Raw genomic sequence first — 19,966 nt, 5'->3', positions numbered from 1 at the left:
ATGTTGAATATAGTATCAACGTATATTTGAAATCTCCTAGTATGAGGGCAGTTGTTGTGGAGGGGGAAAAAACCTGAGAGCCAGGTGCTGAGCTCATTGGGGAAAGAAGGGGACTATCCTGGAGGTCGGCAGATGATAGCTATAAGAATATTAATTGGTGGTAGATATGGACTGAGTACCTCAAAGGAGAAGCTACTGAGTGATAGAAATAGAGAGAGAGAGCCTGGAAGTAGCAATGGACAGCCGAGAATATTCCAACTTCCCCACGTTGACCACTGATTCAGGGGGAATGAATGAAAGCGCACTCAGTGCTGGAAAGAGACACCTGAGAGGCTGTGTGATCAGGAGGAAACCAGGCTTCAATGAGAGCAGAAGGTAGAAGGAAAGGAAAAGAAAAAGATTTAAGATAAAGACAAAGTTGATGTCCATGGAGCAGGCATTCAAGAAAGCACAATAGAATGAGTGGGTAGCTTTGTTGTTGTTACTGTTCAATTGTGTCTGACAGCTTCATGACCCTGTATGGGATTTTCTTGGCAAAGAAACTGAAGTGGTTTGCCATTTTCTTCTCCAGCACATTAAGGGAAATAGAAGTTAAGTGACTTGCCCAGGGTCACACAGCTAGTGAGTGTCTGAGGCTGGATTTGAACTTAGGTTTGCCTGACTCCAGGTCTAGTGAGTGTCCACTGAATCACCTTTCTGCCTCCATAAAAGGCCTGGTCCCGCTCCTTATAAACTTTTATTTTAATTGTCAATTAATAATATTTATTCAGGACCAATGTGGCAGGCATTGTGTTAAGTGCTGTGTTGTTGTTCAGTTATTTTTAGGTTGTATCTGATTCTTTGTGACTCCATTTGGGGTTTTCTTGGCAAAGATATTGGAGTAGTTTGCCATTTCCTTCTCCAGCTCATTTTTGTAGATGAGAAAACTGAGGCAAACAGAGTTACGTGACTTGCCCAGGGTCACACAGCTACTAAGTTCCTGTGGCTAGATTTGAGCTCAGGTCTTCCTGACGCCAGGCCTGGTGCTCTATTTATTGTGCCACCTAGAGTGGGACATTAAGGGATTGGATTGATGGGAAGGGGCATGAGGTTTGAATGATTATTGTAGGAGATTCAGCATCATTGGGATGGGGACTCTTGGACTAGAATGGGGGTGGGTCTCAATCATTGAGGAAATGAGTTTAGGTGGATTTTCATTGTTCACAGGGATTTGGCCTCAGGCTGGAGTCTTCTCAGAGCAGGTCTGGCTAGGGGACAAGAATATAGAGCTGAAGAAATGGTGTTACTCCACTTACCCCAAGGCATAAGACCAGATTGGACACTTAATGGAAAGGCCTCTCCTCTTTTTTGGAAAGGAGGAGCCTGGTGCTCAATGAAATAATATTTCCCCTCTTTTAGTAATAGGCAGATTTGGCTCAATAGAAAGGCACGTTCTTCCTTTACTCCAGAGACTGGAGACTGCTTCCTGATGGAATGATACTTCTCCTCTTCCTGAGGGAGGCTGGAAGCCAGGCACAATGAAATGACATTTCTCTTCCTTTGGCAGGAGACTAGAGACCAGGCAGGGGATAAAATGGGATGGCATATGGAGTGACATCTTCTCCCCTCACCACAGAGACATCATATACAGATTAGAGAGGCTAAGTAATTTGCCCAAATAGGTAACAGTGTTGAAATCTGAAATCCTCCTTCCCAGGCTCACACTGTAGCATGACCACTGCACTTTCTATGGAGGGTAATTATGGTGACATTTTATATCTGCATAACACAAAGCTGTTTTAAACATATTATTTGATGCATATAATAACTCTGTGAGGGAAGGGGCATACATATCTTTCCTCATTCCCATTCTCATAGTTTAGGAAACTTAGACTCTGGACAGGGATATGACTTATCAGAGGACACATAGTAAGCAAGTGGAAGGGTCATAGCTTTGTCACGAAGACCTCAAGGCTCTTTCTGTTTCAACCATAATCTCTCTATAAAATGAGGGAGAGAGGCCAGCCATCAAATGAGACTGTCCCATGGCCATAACTTGGATCCTCAATCCTCTAGCCCCAACTAGTCCCTGCAAGTCACTCTTGCCACAGAGCAACCAGTTTAGATAACTTGATGCAAATCCAGCAGCATTATTGATTAATCAAGGAGCACTGGTTAACTACTGATTATGGGCAATTAGGTGTTGTAGTGAATAAAATATAGGACCTAGAGTAACAAAGACCTGAGTTCAAATATAACCCCAGACACTTCCTAGTTGTGTGACCCTCATGAAAGTCACTTAACCCTGTTTGCTTCAGTGTCCTCATCTGTAAAATGATCTGGAGGAGGAAATGGTGAACGATTGTAGTATCTTTGCGGAAAAAAAAAAAACTAAAGAGTTACAAAGAGTCCATCGCTACTGAAATAGAAATAGTAACAACACAGGCCAGACATTCTTTACTCAAAAAGAGCTTACTTTCTTTTTTTTTTTCTAGAGAGGCAATTGGGGTTAAGTGACTTGCCCAATGTCACATGGCTAGTAAGTGTTAAGTGTCTGAGGCCATATTTGAACTCAGGTTCTCCTGACTCCAGGGCCAAGTGCTCTATTCACTGCACCACCTAGCCTAAGGAGCTTACTTTTTAACAGGGGTTGCAACAAATACTTATATTAGTATGTAAGAGTCGGGGGGAGAGTGGACAGTACATTCTTAGAGTGCAGCAAATGATGTATCCATGTAGAGAATTGTAGAGGATGCTAGGGAGAAAACGCTATCTCCCCATATGGAGAACAGTCCTGAAAGAATGGCATCTCTCTACATGGAGGTCACAAGGGAGCTGTTTCTATGAGAATTGTAAGAATGTGTAAGGAAAATGCCTTGGAGAGATATACTATGGATCGTGAATAGACATTAGTTAACTGGTTCAGGTTGACCAACCATGTGTTGAAATGGAGACTCCTTGGCTGCTTTGAGAGACATTCAAAAAGTCTTTGCAGCTTTAGCTATGAGCATTTTTCCTCAGTGCTTTTGGAGGAGCTTAGTGACTACCAAAAGGCCTGGAGCCTACAACTTTATGACTTTGAAGGATCTAGAGAGCTCTTATGAACATCCTTTAGTTTTAGACTTTAAATGCAGTCAAATCAGCATCAGTGTCCCAAGGTCTGAAGAAAGTAGAACTTCTTGGGCACCCCATCATTCCAGAGTACTAGTTTCACAGCCAGTGAAGTATCAGTGCCCCGAGGAGTAACTAGTGACCTTTTAGAGTAACCTTCAGTCCCCAAACCCAGTGGCAATTCAGATGTGGCTCATCAAGTCATTGGTCATGCTGCATCTGGACATGAACTTGGTGGGATGAATGCTATGTAGGATCTGAGCTAATTTTTGTATCTACTGCCATGAAGACTGATTCAGTATAGACAAGAGTGTGTCTCTTAGGGGACTGAAAGGGAAAATGTATGTTTGTTCTTGCTATAGCTTTGAGGTAATTATCCTTTTGTAAAAGCCAAGGGATGTTAAGTGGTGTACTATTAATTCGATATAAGATCTTCCCCATCCATTAATAGGCCTCAGGTGGATCCCATTAAGGGAAGCTTGCTTAGAGGAGGCTTTCACACCTTTTGCTAATTTATAATTTGGCACTGAGTCATGAGGATTATGATGCCTTCTGACTCTGAGAAGGTATATATATACTCTGAGTTTATATTTTGCTTTGGGGCTTACTCATTGGATGAGTATTCTTGTGATTTGACCAGATGAGACTCTAGATAGCTGTTAAGGAGCACCCTTGCTATGAAAATCCCAGATGTTGGTGCTTCTCTCCTTGGTAACTATGTATGTGTTTCCTTGGTCAGACAGTTGGATCTGTCTATTGATCTGTGATAATTTCTCAGACAGTTAGAAACACTGTCTATTTCTCTGCTTGTATTTTCTCTGAAGTTCAGGGTGCTGACTTTTCCCCTAAACTGGTGAATGTAATTAAAAAAAGATTTTGACCCCTTGAACAGCTATCCTTCCTAGTAAAGCAGATCTAGCAGCCATCCTGGGTATGCCAGTGTGGCTGCCATTACAAGTGGATAAATGTAATTTGGATGCTTGTTACTGGCTCCCTAACAAGTGGAGGAAACAAAGATGGTGGAAGTGTAGAAAATGACAGTAGACAGAAAAGATACTCACAAACCCATCATACTTCTCTAGAATCCTCTAGAGAATACTCTAGAATCCTGTGGGACAAGGTATACAAAACAAGTTTTGAAATTGGGGTATACACACTACATAAGAATATTCAGAATAAATAGAAAGAAAATCAATGCAAATAAATACCAAATAGTTAAATACAAGGTGGTTTGGGAGGAGGAGATCAAGAAAAGCTTCATGCAGAAGCTGTTATTTAAGCTGTGCCTTGAAGGGAAAAGAAGAACTTTATTAAGTGGAGGTTAGGAGGAAGTATATTCCAGGTAAGAACAGCAAGAATGACCAGTTCAAAGGCATAGAGATGGGAAAGTGTAGCAGGAAGCACCCCAAGCATCCCCAGGGTGGATGCTCACAGGTTTTTGGATCTGCTTTGTTAAAGGAAAGCAACTCAAAATGGGTTAACAAGCTTACTTTAATCAGTCAGACATATATCATTTACCTTGTTCAGGGGAAAAGGTCAGCACCCCGAACTTCAAAGTATACAGGCAGAATTATCAAGACAGAAACAGATCAAGTAGACAGATTTCCAAACTGTCCAACCATTACATCCATACCCAGTCAACATCTGGCTTTCAACATCTGGGTTTTTCAAAGCTGGGGGGGCCCTGGACAACGGCTTCCCAGACTTTCATCAAATCACAGAACACTTCTCAAAGTGAGCCCCCAAAACAAAGCCTCACACCAGGGCTTATATAGCCTTCTCCTGGCTCAGAGAATGTAACAACCTTTTGGACCCACTGGCCAATCAAAAAGTATTTACTGAAAAACAAGCCTCCCACCCCAGGCTTCAGGTGCACTTTAGCCCAGGGGCAGGGAACATCTTCCAAATTTGCATTCCCATTACATTCGGCCCCAAGATCTTTCATGCCCATAGCATAGACAATTTACTTTTGAATCAGCACTAAACATCTCTTAGGTCACATTTTCAAGGTACAGAACTAAAGTAACCAAAGTGGCCACTGGGCCTTAAACAAACACAAAGTACATTGCATTATAACTTCAATTCAAAACAAGAGTTCAAATAAAGTTCTGGGGGGGGGAGGGGTATCCTTCCCCTCACACAGCTCCAGCCCCTGCCTCCAAGCACAGAGAGGGGGCTGGGCAACAAAACCAACAAGGTGGGGTCCCTGGGGATCCAAGGCACTTCATCCCACCCACCATAGTCACAAGTCCATCCTTCCCCTGGATCCCTGTAATGGGAATGCAAATTTGGAAGATCTTCCCTGCCCCTAGGCTAAAGTGCACCAGAAGCCTGGGGAGGGAGGCTTGTTTTTCAGTAGATACTTTTTGATTGGCCAGTGGGTCAATAAGGTTGTTACATTCTCTGAGCCAGGGGAAGGCTATATAAGCCCTGATGTGTAGCTTTGTTTTGGGACTCACTTTGAGAAGTGTTCTGTGATTTAATCTGAATTCTGGTAAGCCATTGTTGAGAGTCCCCCGGCTTTGAAAAACCCAGATGTGGAAACCCAGATGTTGACTGGGTATGGATGTAATGGTTGGACAGTTTGGAAATCTGTCTACTTGATCTGTTTCTGTCTTGATAATTCTGCCTGTATGCTTTGAAGTTCGGGGTGCTGACCTTTTTCCCCTGAACAAGGTAAAGGATATATGGTCTGACTGATTAAAGTAAGCTTGTTAACCCATTTTGAGTTGCTTTTCTTGAACAAAGCAGATCCAAGAACCTGTGGTAGCTGCAAACCCTGAGGACACTTGGGGTGCTTGCTGCTACAAAATGGCATCACGAACAGGATCTGCAGAGTAAAAGGAAAGTATGGGGGCTGGGATAATTGTTTGTTTCCCAGTTGTGGTAGCTGTGACTCTGTGGAGCCATGGACCAGGAGAGAAGAATGGCCTGCATGCAGACTTCGCTGAGCTGAGAGCAGGAATGGTGAGCTGCCTGCATCGGGACCTGGGCAGAAGCCAGGAGCGGCTGCCACCTGCGAGAGGAGAAGGAGCCCAGGAGTTCGGAATTCAGCCACAGGAAAAGATAAGAACTGAGCAGCAAAGCAGGGGCACTGAGTGTGTTTCCTGGCTGTATCCCTCAGTTTGGGACCCAGGGGGAGGATGGACTTGTGACTATGGTGGGTGGGATGAAGTGCCTTGGATCCCCAGGGACCCCACCTTGTTGGTTTTGTTGCCCAGCCCCCTCTCTGTGCTTGGAGGCAGGGGCTGGAGCTGTGTGAGGGGAAGGATACCCCTCCCCCCCCCAGAACTTTATTTGAACTCTTGTTTTGAATTGAGGTAATAATGCTATGTACTTTGTGTTTGTTTAAGGCCCAGTGGCCACTTTGGTAACTTTAGTTCTGTACCTTGAAAATGTGACCTAAGAGATGTTTAGTGCTGATTCAAAAGTAAATTGTCTATGCTATGGGAATGAAAGATCTTGGGGCCGAATGTAATGGGAATGCAAATTTGGAAGATCTTCCCTGCCCCTAGGCTAAAGTGCACCAGAAGCCTGGGAGGGAGACTTGTTTTTCAGTAGATACTTTTTGATTGGCCAGTGGGTCAATAAGGTTGTTACATTCTCTGAGCCAGGAGAAGGCTATATAAGCCCTGATGTGTAGCTTTGTTTTGTGGGCTCACTTTGAGAAGTGTTCTGTGATTTGATCTGAATTCTGGTAAGCCATTGTTGAGAGTCCCCCGGCTTTGAAAAACCCAGATGTGGAAACCCAGATGTTGACTGGGTATGGATGTAATGGTTGGATAGTTTGGAAATCTGTCTACTTGATCTGTTTCTGTCTTGATAATTCTGCCTGTATACTTTGAAGTTCGGGGTGCTGACCTTTTTCCCCTGAACAAGGTAAACGATATATGGTCTGACTGATTAAAGTAAGCTTGTTAACCCATTTTGAGTTGCTTTCCTTGAACAAAGCAGATCCAAGAACCTGTGGTAGCTGCAAACCCTGAGGACACTTGGGGTGCTTGCTGCTACAATCCCAAACTGTGGGATGCAGCCAGGAAACACATTCAGTGCCCCTGCTTTGCTGCTCAGTTCTTATCTTTTCCGGTGGCTGAATTCCGAACTCCTGGGCTCCTTCTCCTCCCGCAGGCGGCAGCTGCTCCTGGCTTCTGCCCAGGTCCCGATGCAGGCAGCTCACCATTCCTGCTCTCAGCTCAGTGAAGTCTGCATGCAGGCTGTTCTTCTCTCCTGCTCCACGGCTCCACAGAGTCACAGCTACCACAACTGGGAAACAAACAATTATCCCAGTCCCCATAATTTCCTTTTACTCTGCAGATCCTGTTCGTCACGCCATTTTGTAGCAGCAAGCACCCGAAGCGTCCCCAGGTGGCTGCTCACAGGTTCTTGGATCTGCTTTGTTAAAGGAAAGCAACTCAAAATGGGTTAACAAGCTTACTTTAATCAGTCAGACATATATCGTTTACCTTGTTCAGGGGAAAAAGGTCAGCACCCCGAACTTCAAAGCATACAGGCAGAATTATCAAGACAGAAACAGATCAAGTAGACAGATTTCCAAACTGTCCAACCATTACATCCATACCCAGTCAACATCTGGCCTTAAACATCTGGGTTTTTCAAAGCCGGGGGGGGGGGCCTGGACAACGGCTTCCCAGACTTTCATCAAATCACAGAACACTTCTCAAAGTGAGCCCCCAAAACAAAGCCTCACATCAGGGCTTATATAGCCTTCTCCTGGCTCAGAGAATGTAACAACCTTTTGGACCCACTGGCCAATCAAAAAGTATCTACTGAAAAACAAGCCTCCCACCCCAGGCTTCAGGTGCACTTTAGCCCAGGGGCAGGGAAGATCTTCCAAATTTGCATTCCCATTACAGAAAGGGAGAGTCCTGTGTGAAGAACAGAGAGTTTGTATGAATAGCAGAATATGGAAGGGGTAGAAAATTTCAGTGAGTCTAGAAAGATAGCTTGGGGCCAGGGGGCTTTCAAAACTAAATAGAAGAGTTTGTAATTTATTCTTGAGGTAACAGGGAGCCAAAGAGTTAATTGACCAGACGAGTGATACCACCTGATCTGCACTTAAGGAAAATCACTTTAACAAATATATGGAGAATGACCTGAAATGGAGAGAGGCTTGATAAAGGGAAATCAATTGGAAGGCTTTTGTAACAAGCTAGGTGGAAAGTAATAAGGAGCTGAACTAATATGGTGTCCATGTAAGTAGAAGTAGGTCAGTTCTATCCTCTATCTATGAAAGATGATGTATGTTATCTCTAGAATAAGTTTCCATCAGACTTGATGGAGAGCTTTGGGAGAAGAAGAAGGAATGAGTAGTGTTCATGGGGAACATGGGTGGAATTTGGGTGATAAGTAAATTTTGTGGGCAACTTAGATTGTTTATGAATGCTTTTAGGAAATTATTTTGAATAGTGGTTAAAGTAATTAGTATTGGCAGGGTAAATGCTTGTGATGCATTTCTGCTTTCAGTTAGGGCCCATTTATTGTACTCTACTGTCAAAATGGTCTGAGGGAGACTTTAAATAGAAAGAGTCAATTGCAGTAGCAGAGTGGAGCGAACTTAGTTTGGATTGTGAATGGTTGTAGGGGATGGTGTTGATGTAGGGGGTGGAAGAATGGGATGGGTAGTGATAAAGACTGTTCATATGGTGCCAAAAATCTGGGTGAAAGCTGAAGTTTAGTAGAACATTTGAACATCTTGTATCTTAGACTAGATGATTATGAGTAATTGGGTACTTAACTCAGTCTTCTTTTTAGTTTCATTCAGATATTTGTTTTCAGATGGATGGGGACTGTCCTCCAAGTGAATGGTATGAATGCTGTGATTTCTCCTTAGGACAGACCCACATCCAAAGCCAGAACCAATTCACTTCATTATGAAATGCCAGTGCCCTCTTGGGTAAAGGCCAAGAAGGAGCTTGAGTATACACTACCAGCTTGGTGAATGAATGGGGAGTGAGATGAGATTCATCACATGAATGGATGCCCTCAGTTGGACAAAAGGGTCATTTTCACATGTGGAGGGACTGAGGTCAATCCCTTACCTCATTTATGGATAGCAGGATCAGAACCCCATTGTTCATAAAGCAAAGCAGAGGGTATAGACTTTGAGTGAGTTCAGGGACATTGGATTAATGAAGGAGTCCTCAAGACACTCCCTGTCCCTTTCTTCCAAGAAAGGGAGTGGAATGATAATGCTTCTCATTGTAACAAAAGGCTTTGGTTCATCAAAGATGATGGTTTCTGAACCACTGTGGGGTGTGCCCCATATTCATTTGTTTTTATTATTGTGTTTTAATTATAAGATGGAGCCAAAAAAAACAAAAACAAAAAACCAAACCTGCTACCCAAATCACATGTTCTGAGGGTCTCCAAGAAGATGCCTTGACAATGAGGACAGGAAAAAGAATCGTGACTTTTCAAAGATTTGGTTAGACTCAGTCATATGGTCTGTGGTTCCCTGCTGACTCTTCTCAAAAGCTGCTTTCCATTGTATTGTATTTTATTTTTTGCTTATTTTCCCAAGTATTTGTCAAATATTGGCCATAAGTCCAGGTCCTCCCCAAGTCATGCTCTGGAAACATTGTCATAGCTTCTCTCCTGAGAAATGCACTGAGTTAAAGATGAATGTGTAGTGGGGATTGGATGGTGGTAGCAGAGAGATATCTTGAGCCACAGACAAAATCTCTAGTCCAGAAAATGTCCCCTGCTTTACTTAGGCCCTCTCATCCTCCCCTTCCCAGGTCCACCTTTGGATCAGACATACTATGCCACTCCCTTCCTCTAAGGGGAATCTGGAAGTCATAATTAGAAGAGAAGCTGGAGGGTTTGAGTTTGAGTCTCCTCTCTATTGCTTCCTGGTTGTTATATCTTGGGCAAGTTCTTTTGCCTATCTAAGCCTCAGTTTCTTAACTTTTAAGCTAGGGATAATATTTGTACTTCCTCCCTTCCAAAGGTTATTCAATGTATAATTGAATATTAAGTACCTACTGTGTGCCAGGTACTGTGCCAGGCACTATTAATGCAAAGGCAAAAATGAAACAATAACTGGCCTCTGGGAGCTTACATTCCTTTGAAAACCCAACGAGATGAGAGATGGGAAGTACTTTATGAATTGTAGAACTCTATACACTGTGCAGTTAAATGGATATAGGATCTGCCATATTCATCTAGGGAACTTTCACTGACAGCTACCAAAACCAAGATATGTCCATGGAAATCACCTGAACCACAAAGAAAATCTGAACCACCAAGGCAGGCAGGATTTGAACCCATGACCCTCTGATACAGTCATGTACAGAAGAAAAGATCTGTCTAGGGGTTCTAACTCTTAGTTCTATGTCCTCTGATTCTCAATATTGTGCCCTCTGATTCAAGCATGGAACCCAGAGCCTCACCTCACCCCCAACTGCAACAGTGGGGAGGTAGACCCCCCTACACTACTCAGAGACAAATGCTCTAACCTCTCTTCATAATATAGAGTCACAGAATATCAAAGTTAGAAAGGAGCTTTAGAAATTATCTAGTATAACTTCCCACCACTTCCTTTGCTTAAAGATGGGGAAACTGAGGCATAGGGAACTGACCGACCTGATGTTTCCAAAGACCTGTTCTGATTTGATGCATAAAAGGTATTGATTCTTTACAAATCTTTCTATCAGAGGGAGATGATTTTCATTTGTTTGTTTAGGAGAGAGTAATGTGTGAGAACACTATCTGCCTTGGAATTTAAACACACACACACAAATTGTTAAAGCACTTTATATTGTTTCAAAGTGTTTTCATATACATTATCTCATTTGATCTCCACAACCCTGTGAGATAGACAGGATAGATGTTACTGTCCCTAGTTTATATATGGGGAACTGAGTTCCAGAAAGATTAAGCAATGAGCTAAGCTAAAGGTCAAACAACCAGTTAATATTGGAGCAAAGACAAGAACCAAGAACTAGAATCTATCTCTTGTTTCATTTCATTCAACCTTTCCTTCTACTTCAGCATCATCCAATAGGAGGGCTGGGGAATATTGAGAATGATTCAGATCCTGGTGTGTGCTGTAAATGTTGAACCAGCTTTGCAGTAAGACAGGGCCATTTTCTTCCATCTTCCCCAGTAAACTCTAAATGTTGAAAAGAATATTAAACCAGGGTGGGGACCAAAGGACTTGGACAGTGCTCTGGTTGTCTTAGTGGAAAAGAAAGGAACCAGCTGTGGGAAGATGAATAGACAAGGACCCTAGAAAACAGGATGAGCAAGCATTAGGAGATATATGAATGGTTTGGGGGAAAAGGTGTTCTGCCAACTATGAAAGTAAAAGAATAAAAAAAGGCAAAAGTAAAAAAGTTGGGTGAGAGGCGTGGGCAGTGAAGGAAGAAAAGGAGAAGGAGAAGGTCTGGGAAGCAGTATTGTGTAATGGACATAATACTGGATATAGCATTAGAAAACTTAAGTTCAAATCTCAGTTCTACCTTTTACAACTCATATGATCTTGGGCAAATCACCTAACTTCTCTGGGATCAGTTTATTTTTTTATCTGTAAAATGAGGACTTTGGATGAGATGATCTCTACAGTCATTTCTAGCTTAAAGATTCTATGATCTTAGAGAAGGAGGGAAGGGGGAAAGAATAGATGAGTCAACCTTTGAAACTCTCCTTAATTTTATGATTCTTGATTCAGTGTTCTATAGACTTGTAATTGACGTTATTGGGTAAATTTGGATTTTCAAGGTCAGTTCAAATGAAGATATTTTAGCTCCTTCTAGCACTATTCCTGAAATCCTGGTAAGTTTCTAGTATTATGATCAGGTAGTCAAATGAAAAGCCTTCCAATGGTGAGATTCATTAGGTTTTGGGTCATAGTAAATTTTTGCACACACTAGCTTTTCTTTAGGAAAAAATGTAATTCATTTTTAAAAGTAGAAAAAATTTTCCATTTTTAAAAGTATGATTTTGAACAAGAGTTAAAGAAATACAAACCTCTACATATAACAAGATAACCCTTGTGAGTAATCTATTGAAACAGTCATTATTCATCAACAATGGAGAAGGAGGAACAAGTGGAATCAAATTTTTTATTAGTGCCTTCTGCTATAGAAATTTGGATTTGAATTTCTGTTTCTTCCCAGGTCAGAAAGCATACTAAGGTGCTAGAGAGGATCAAACTGAAGCAATCATTAGAAAATACTTTTTCCAGAAAGGGACCTTTATTCCCAGAAGGACAAAAAAAAAGTCTTCAGCATCTGTGTCCAGTCATACTTCCCTTTTGATTAAATTGTCTATAGTTAAGGCAGATGTATCTTTACCTACCACAGTCCCTGATTCCATGGAGGTCCAAAATTTGCTTTGCCAAAAATGTATAGAGAGTCAATATGAAAAATAAATTATAGAAGTTATGCAAATGACTGCGGTTTATGCCTGGACTTGATTTCCCATGGCCTGGCTTGGGGCCTCCTGCAATACAATGTGCTCTAATCCTATATTTTGAAACCTTTGCAGCATAAGCTCTTCTCTATTGGAACAACAATTCTCCTTCCCAGGACCCTACATGATGACTTTGGGTGTGCTCAGCAAGATATCTCCCAGCCAAACAATAGGGCATACTGATATCCTGAGAGCCCCTGTTCTCCTCCTATGAATGCATATATGATCATTCTATGATCACTAAAGGTTAATATAACTCACCACCAATTTTACCCTGAAAGTTCCCAAGAACTCATTCCTTCATATTCCTCAACTAAAATGTAACCACCTTCAGAATAAGTACAACTTCTTTTTCATCTCCTGGTTCTCTGATCTGACTTGGACAGTGTCTGGCACAAAGTTATCCCTAGTCAATGTTTGTTGATAAATTGATTGATGGATGCACTGAAGCTAAGCTCCAGGCACTGTGTCCCTTGGGGAAAACAATAGAGCTGCCCAGTCATTCTAATGCTGGGCAGATGGAGATGTAGGGTTCTGGGAAATCATTTTGGAGGGAGTGATGGTGAGTCACACAATCCCAGAGTGGATGGGAGTGGAAGGGGCCTCAGAGGCCATCTGGGTCACTGAGTACCTTACTGAGGATCCCCAATACAACCTCCCCAGTGAGCACTCCAACTTCCAAACTTCACTCAAAGACTTCTAGTGAAAAGTAACTTAATTACCTTATAGGGTGGACCATTTTATTTTTAGATAACTCTAAATGCTTGGAGGTTGTTGTTTTTTTTTATTCCTTACAATGAATGGGATTCTGCACCTCTTCTGTCTTCAGAATTGATCCTCCTTTTGACCTGTAGACCCTAATAGGACAAATCTAATTCCTTTCTTTGCATGCCAATCCTTCAGATATTTGAACATAGTTGCCATGTTCTAAAGCTTTCTTTTCCACAAGCTAAACATTCTTAATTATTTCAATAAATCCTAATATGGTAGATCCTCCAGTCTCCTCGAACTTATGAATGCTCTTCAGTTTTTCAATACCCTTACTAAAATGTAATACCCAGACCTGACCCTAATATTCCTGTGGTCTCACCAAGGCAGAACACAGCAGGCCTATCCCTTCCTCTGTTTCTGGTCACTGGGGGGTGACTATATACCTTTTGATATAGCCTAATATCTCATGAGCTTTTTTTTTTTTTCAGTTGTTATTTCACATTGTTGACTATGAACTTGTGGTCCACTAAAACCTGCAGATTGTTTCCTCCCCCAAGATGAAATGTTATTTATATAATCCTCCCACTGCTTCTTCAGCAGAAAGATCTGATAGTAGAACTGAGCTCAGCACAAAATAGCTATAGCCTCCAAGCCCATGGCAGTATTTACATAGAGGCAATACAGAAAGAGAATTGTATGTTTTCCCACAACCCTTATGGGTTGATTTAGCTATTCATTTCAGGAGCACTGAATACAAATGACTTACCTGTGGACTCCCTGGTCCTTGACAGACTTACCTTGTCTTGGTTCCTCCTCATTTTGAGTGATGGGAATAGAAATGTTTAATTACAGGGTCCCCTACTTCACTGTTCTTCAATTATCTAACCTATGCTGCTAACAGATGCTTCTATAATGCCCAGTCAGGAAATTTTCGTACTGATGAAGCTCACATAAAACTGAGTAGGGCTGGCTGTGTACATATTCAAGAACACATAGTCCAGGTTTTATGAAGACTTGGCTACTGGCATGATTCAAAACCATTTGTATATAGTCTTCTACTCCCAACATCTCTCTCATTTCTTTCACTGTTCATTTATCCATTCAACATTTTAAAAACTTACATTTCACATCCACCATCACTTTATTAACCCTTGCTTCAAGTCCACCTCCCTTAGGAAGGTTTTCTTGGCTGATTGGAAAGAGGTCCTATCCAACAGGTTTGGTTCATAAGAATGCTTCCTTTGTTCTTTCCTCTCTTTTTGTCTCTGTATAAGAGAACAAGACATATCAAATATAAGAAGGGAGAGCCAAACTGCATTTGGTTTCTGATATTTGGGTCATTTAAACATTCTATGTAACACATTGGAACTCTGTGGATCCTTAGCAAGTTAAGTACCCAGCAGTGGAAAGGAATGGTAGCTAGAGTCAGGACCTTTACAATTGCCACTGTTACGTTCACCTATTAGGGATTTCAGTGCTACAGCAGGGCCATGGACCAAAGGAGCATTGCTGGAGACAATGAAAATTGACTGTGTTGTCACTGGCCCCATCAATATCGAGAGAAATGCTCTCCTTCCCCCCCCCTCCCCCAAGGGTCAGGGGAAGCAATGATGGTATGTGAGGGTGAATCCATGCCTTTTCTCTCTTTTCATGTTTTTTCCCCTCTCCTTTCTCCTCTCTTCATTAGCTTGCCCAGCCTTGCACTTCCCCATCCTCCCTCAAAGAGGGGAGTTAGGCAGGTTACAGGGCTGCTAAAGCAATTATCTGCATTAGGATCTGGCAGGTTCCTTTAGACACAGGTTGGGAAACTCAAGAGCCTCCATCTGCTTTGGTGATAAGGAGAAAGAAGCTGCTGGAACCTATCCCTTTACGACATCAGTGGTTGAAGGAAGCAGGTGGTTCCCTCATTAAGATCTGATTGCCTGCAAAGTCTCTGTTGACATCTTTGCAGAGGGGAAGACCCTGGCTAGCAGCCCTTATACCTCTCCCCTTCTCCAAGGAAAAAGTGGGACTCCAGAGTTACTGTCAAGGAACTGGCTGTGGTTGCTATGGTTACCTAAGCAAATCCCTGTCTTTCTCCATACCGACCCCACCTTCCCCTCTTCCCCTCTTTCCCTTCACCAAACCAAACTAGGCTAGGAGGAGGGTGTAGGGGAGAAAGAAGGTAGGGGTAAGTAAATGAGTAAAAAATGGTTGAAAGTTATATAAAGAAATCCTTATGGTATATATTGGGAAGTTCCTAAATCCTTTTTAGGGATTTTAAAAATTAAATTATTTATTTTTAGTTTTCAACACTCACTTCCATAAGTTTTAAATTTTCTCCCCCTCACTCCCCAAGATGGCTTGCAATCTGATATGGGTTCTACATATACATTCCAATTAAACACATTTTCACATTAGTAATATTGCATAGAAGAATTATAACAAATGGGGAAAACCATGAGGAAGAAAAAAAATGAAACAAAACAAAAAAGAAAATAGTCTCCTTCATTCTGCATTCTGACTCCATAGTTCTTTCTCTGGATGTATTTGACATTTTCCATCACGTGTCCTTTAGAATTGTTTTAGGTCCTTGCATTGCTGAGAAGGGCTAAGTCTATCAAAATTAGTCCTCCAGCACTGTGGTCATTACTGTATACAATGTTCTTCTGGTTCTCCCCCCCCCCATTTGCCATTAGTTCATATAAGTCTTTCCAGGTTTCTCTGAAGTCCACCTGTTCATCACTTCTTATAGCACAATAATATTCCATTACATTTGTATGCCATAACTTGTTTAGCCATGCCCCAGTTGATGGGGCATTCCCTCCATTTCCAGTTCTTGGCTACCACAAAAAGAACTGCTAGAAATATTTTTGTGCATGTAGATCCTTTCCCCATTTTTATGATCTCTGGGATATAGTCCTAGAAGTGGTATTACTGGGTCAAAAGGTATGCAAATTTTTATAGCCCTTTGGCATAGTTTCAAATTGTTCCCCAGAATGGTTGTATCAGCTCACTGCTCCACCAACAATGAATTAGTGTTCCAATTTTCTCCAACATTTATTATTTTCCTGTTTTGCTATATTAGCCAATCTGATAGGTGTGATGTGGTACCTCAGAGTTGTTTTGATTTTCATCTCTCTAATCAATAGTGATTTAGAGCATTTTTCATGACTATAGATAGCTTTAATTTCTTCCTCTGACAGTTGCCTGTTCATATCCTTTGACTATCAATTGGGGAATGATTTGAATTTTTGTACATTTCACTCAGTTTTCTATATATTTGAGAAATGAGGCCTTTATCAGAGAAACTGGTTGTAAAAATTCTTCCCCAGTTTTCTTCTTCCCTCCTAATCCTGGTTGCATTGACTGTGTTTGTGCAAAACCTTCTCAATTTAATGTAATCAGAATTATCCATTTTGCTTTTTATCATTTTCTCTATCTCTTGTTTGGTCATAAATCCCTCCATTCTCCATAAATCTGACAGATAAACTATTCCCTACTTTCCTAATTTGTTTATAGTATCAGCCTTTATGCCTAGATCATGTACCCATTTGGACTTTATTCTGGTATATGGTGTCAGATGTTGGTCTATGCCCAGTTTCTGCCATACTATTTTCCAATTTTCCAAGCAGTTTTTGTTAAATGGTGAATTATTATCCCAGAAGCTGGTGTCTTTGGGTTTATCAAACACTAGATTGTTATAATCATTGACTGCTGTGTTTTGTGTACCTAACCTATTGCACTGATCTACCCCTCTGGGTCTTAGTCACTATCAAGTGGTTCTTGTTAGGGATTTTTATCCCATATTTTCTGTACACTGAAGTGGAAATGGTCCTTCCTCCTTCAGAATGAGCCCTGGGCAAAATTCCTAAGCCAACTGAGTTTGTCTTTGTTATCTTTCCCCTTCAACAACTATCTATTCTGCCTCCTTACTTCTTGCTGCTGTCTCCTTTCTGGTACTCATTATCTTCACTGTGCCCTTGGTTCCCTGGAACTCCCCCTAACCAAGACATCTCTTCATTTCCCCCCTCATCATCCTCTAGACTGTACCCACTACTTTCATGCTAAAACATATCATTTATTTCTCTACCCTAACTTTCTTGATCTCTGCTAGCTAATCCAGTAAACCAATTGAGTTATCACACCCATTTGACACATATTTTTTACAGTTGCCTTCTGGAGACATGAAGCCTTCATGCAAAGGAATAACTCAAATAGTAATGGAAATCAGTCAAGGAGGAGGAAATGGCAGGACCTTTTGAAATTTAACTGGAGGATTTCCTTTGCAGTTTGTGGCTGAGAGCTGGAAGTTAGAGTTTGATGGTGTTTGTAGCCAGAACATTGCTTCTCCCCATTTCCTAAAATATCCCCAGTCAAATAAGATTGGGGTCATGAGGGAGGTGGTATAAAAGTTGGGCAACTCACCCTTCCAGTTCCTGGCTGGAGTTGTCAACTTCACTTCCATTTGGAGATGGATAGCATTTTAGCTGTTCAGTTAGGGGCTTGAACCAGATGACTGTAAGGTGTTTTGTAACTCTAATCATCCATGTGTCTAGAATCAAAAGCAAACAATTTAATTAAATAATAACAATAAAAATTTAATGAGTACCCTCTATGTATTGGGGTAATTAGGTGCTACAATGGCTAGAGCACCAGGTCTGGAATCAGGAATGCTCATCTTTCTGAGTTTAGATCTCATACACTTATTAGTTGCATGACTCAGGGCTAGTCACTTAACCCTGCTGGCCTCAGTTCCTCATCTATAAAATGATCTGGAGAAAGAAATGGGAAACAACTCTAGTATCTTTGCCAAGAAAACCCCAAATGGGGTCACAGAGTCAGGCATGACTTAAGCAACTCAACAACAAAAAACCCTTTGAGGAGAGACAGTGAATGAATAAGTGGAGGGAAAAGGGTTGACTTTAGTAAACAGTAGCAACCCAAGCTAAGGCTTGGTGAAAGCTAGCCATTCTAAGAAATGGAGATTGGAGACAAATTCCGAAGGGCTTTACATGTTCAACATCTGAACTAGGCTAGTGGCAATGTGACTGGAGCAAAAGACAAAGAAGAACGTAAAAGATGTTGTGGAGGGAATATAGACAAGGAAATGGAAGGGGAGTTGACAAGTGTAGAAAACTTTTCCATAGGAGTTTAATTATAAAGTGCATGCATTCCATTGGGGAAAAGCTAATCAATTCACCATGATTAATATAGAGCAGATTAACAAAGACAAAGTTAGAGAAATTTTGAAATGACAAGCAAAGACAGAAAACATCAAAATAATATTCAAATAATAGAATAAATTAAGAAAAGATAAAAAACATAAAATTGAAGAACAGGTTCAGGATATAATATTTTAAAAAATCATGAAAATGTAGGAGAAAGCATTGCCTTAATTAATAACAAGAGACATAAGATACAATGCCACAAGATACAACCACCACCAATAAAAAGACCAAAACAGCAAAAGCTAGACATTATGTTCAAGAATCTAAACTTTCTAGAATGAACAAATGAGGCAATACTAAGCAAGTAGAGAAAATGGATAGGATCCCCGCATGAAGAAAGTCTAATTATGATTCATCAAGCAAGATTATTGTTAAACTATAACATTATGAAAAAAGAAAAAAAATTTTCCAAACAGTGAAGGAAAAATAAATTATATCAAAAATATAATAATTTCAATGACATTAAACTGTTCAAAGACAACAAAGGGAAACCTTAATTATTGTATAAAATATGCATATTAAAAATAAGAAAGGAACCCAAAGTAATATATTTAGCAAGATAATGATATTGTTTCTAAACAAATTTACTTGAAAGGCAAACAAGACCTAGAAAATTATATTTAGAAAAGGTCATAGTAAATGAGTCCTATATACACAGTAAAAGGGAAAATCAAATGTGATGAAGTACAAGAATTATAAGTTCTTTATTTTAAATTAAATTATTTATTTATTTATTTTAAAATTCTTCCTTTTAATTTTAAGTTCTAAAGTCTTTATCTTCCTTTAGCCCCTCCCCTACCCATTGGGAAGGCAAGCAATATGATATCAATAGTACATGTGAAATCATGTAAAACATTTATATATTAGCCATACCTCAAAAAAGCCAGAAAAATAAAGTGAGAAAATTACACTTCAATTTGCAACTTGTTCATCAGTTCTCTTTGGAAGTGGATAGCATTTTTTAAAATTAGGATTCCTTCAGGATTGCCTTTGGTCATTGTATTAGTCAAAGTAGCTAAGTCCTTCACAATTAATCATCATTACAATATTGCTGCTACTGTGTATAATGATCTCCTGGTTCTATTCATGTCACTTTGTATCAGTTCATAAAGGTCTTCCCATGTTTTCTGAAACCATTTTGCTCAACATTTCCTATAGTACAATAGGATTCCATCACAATCATATACCACAAGTTGTACAACCATTGCCCAATTGATGGACATCCTCTCAATTTCCAGTTCTTTGCCACCATGAAAAGAACTGCTATAGATACTTTTGCACATAGAGGTTTTTTTTTTCCTTTTTCTTTAATCTCTTTGAAATAAAGACCTACTAATGGTATTGCTAGGTCCAAAGGTTTAAGGTTTTATAGCCTTTTGGGCATAGTTCCAAATTGTTCTCTAGAATGGTTGTAATGGTAAGGGAACTTGAAGATCTTCCCTGTCCCTTAATGGGCCTCACCACACACACACACACACACACACACACACACACACACACACACACACACACACACACAC

The 19,966-nt window shown here is 40.7% G+C and overlaps 1 long non-coding RNA gene across 1 annotated transcript in view; it reads right to left on the bottom strand.

Annotated features, from left to right (window-relative positions):
• The window catches only part of LOC138151563 (uncharacterized), a 99,149-nt gene that overhangs the window by 11,818 nt on the left and 67,365 nt on the right, over positions 1-19,966 (bottom strand). Inside the window, exons 2-3 of the long non-coding RNA XR_011165861.1 lie at positions 17,644-17,770; positions 14,358-14,501 (exon numbers count right to left, since the gene is read on the bottom strand). This is a non-coding gene — a long non-coding RNA (uncharacterized lncRNA). The remainder of the gene's footprint in view (positions 1-14,357; positions 14,502-17,643; positions 17,771-19,966) is intronic.

This window comes from Petaurus breviceps, unplaced genomic scaffold (genome assembly GCF_028583685.1).
Source record: "Petaurus breviceps papuanus isolate PSGF00001 unplaced genomic scaffold, PetGlider_PUasm1.0 90903, whole genome shotgun sequence".
In the NCBI taxonomy this organism is placed as follows: domain Eukaryota; kingdom Metazoa; phylum Chordata; class Mammalia; order Diprotodontia; family Petauridae; genus Petaurus; species Petaurus breviceps.
The sequence above is the reverse complement of the archived record's forward strand: the minus strand, read 5'-3'. Positions and strand labels throughout refer to the sequence as shown.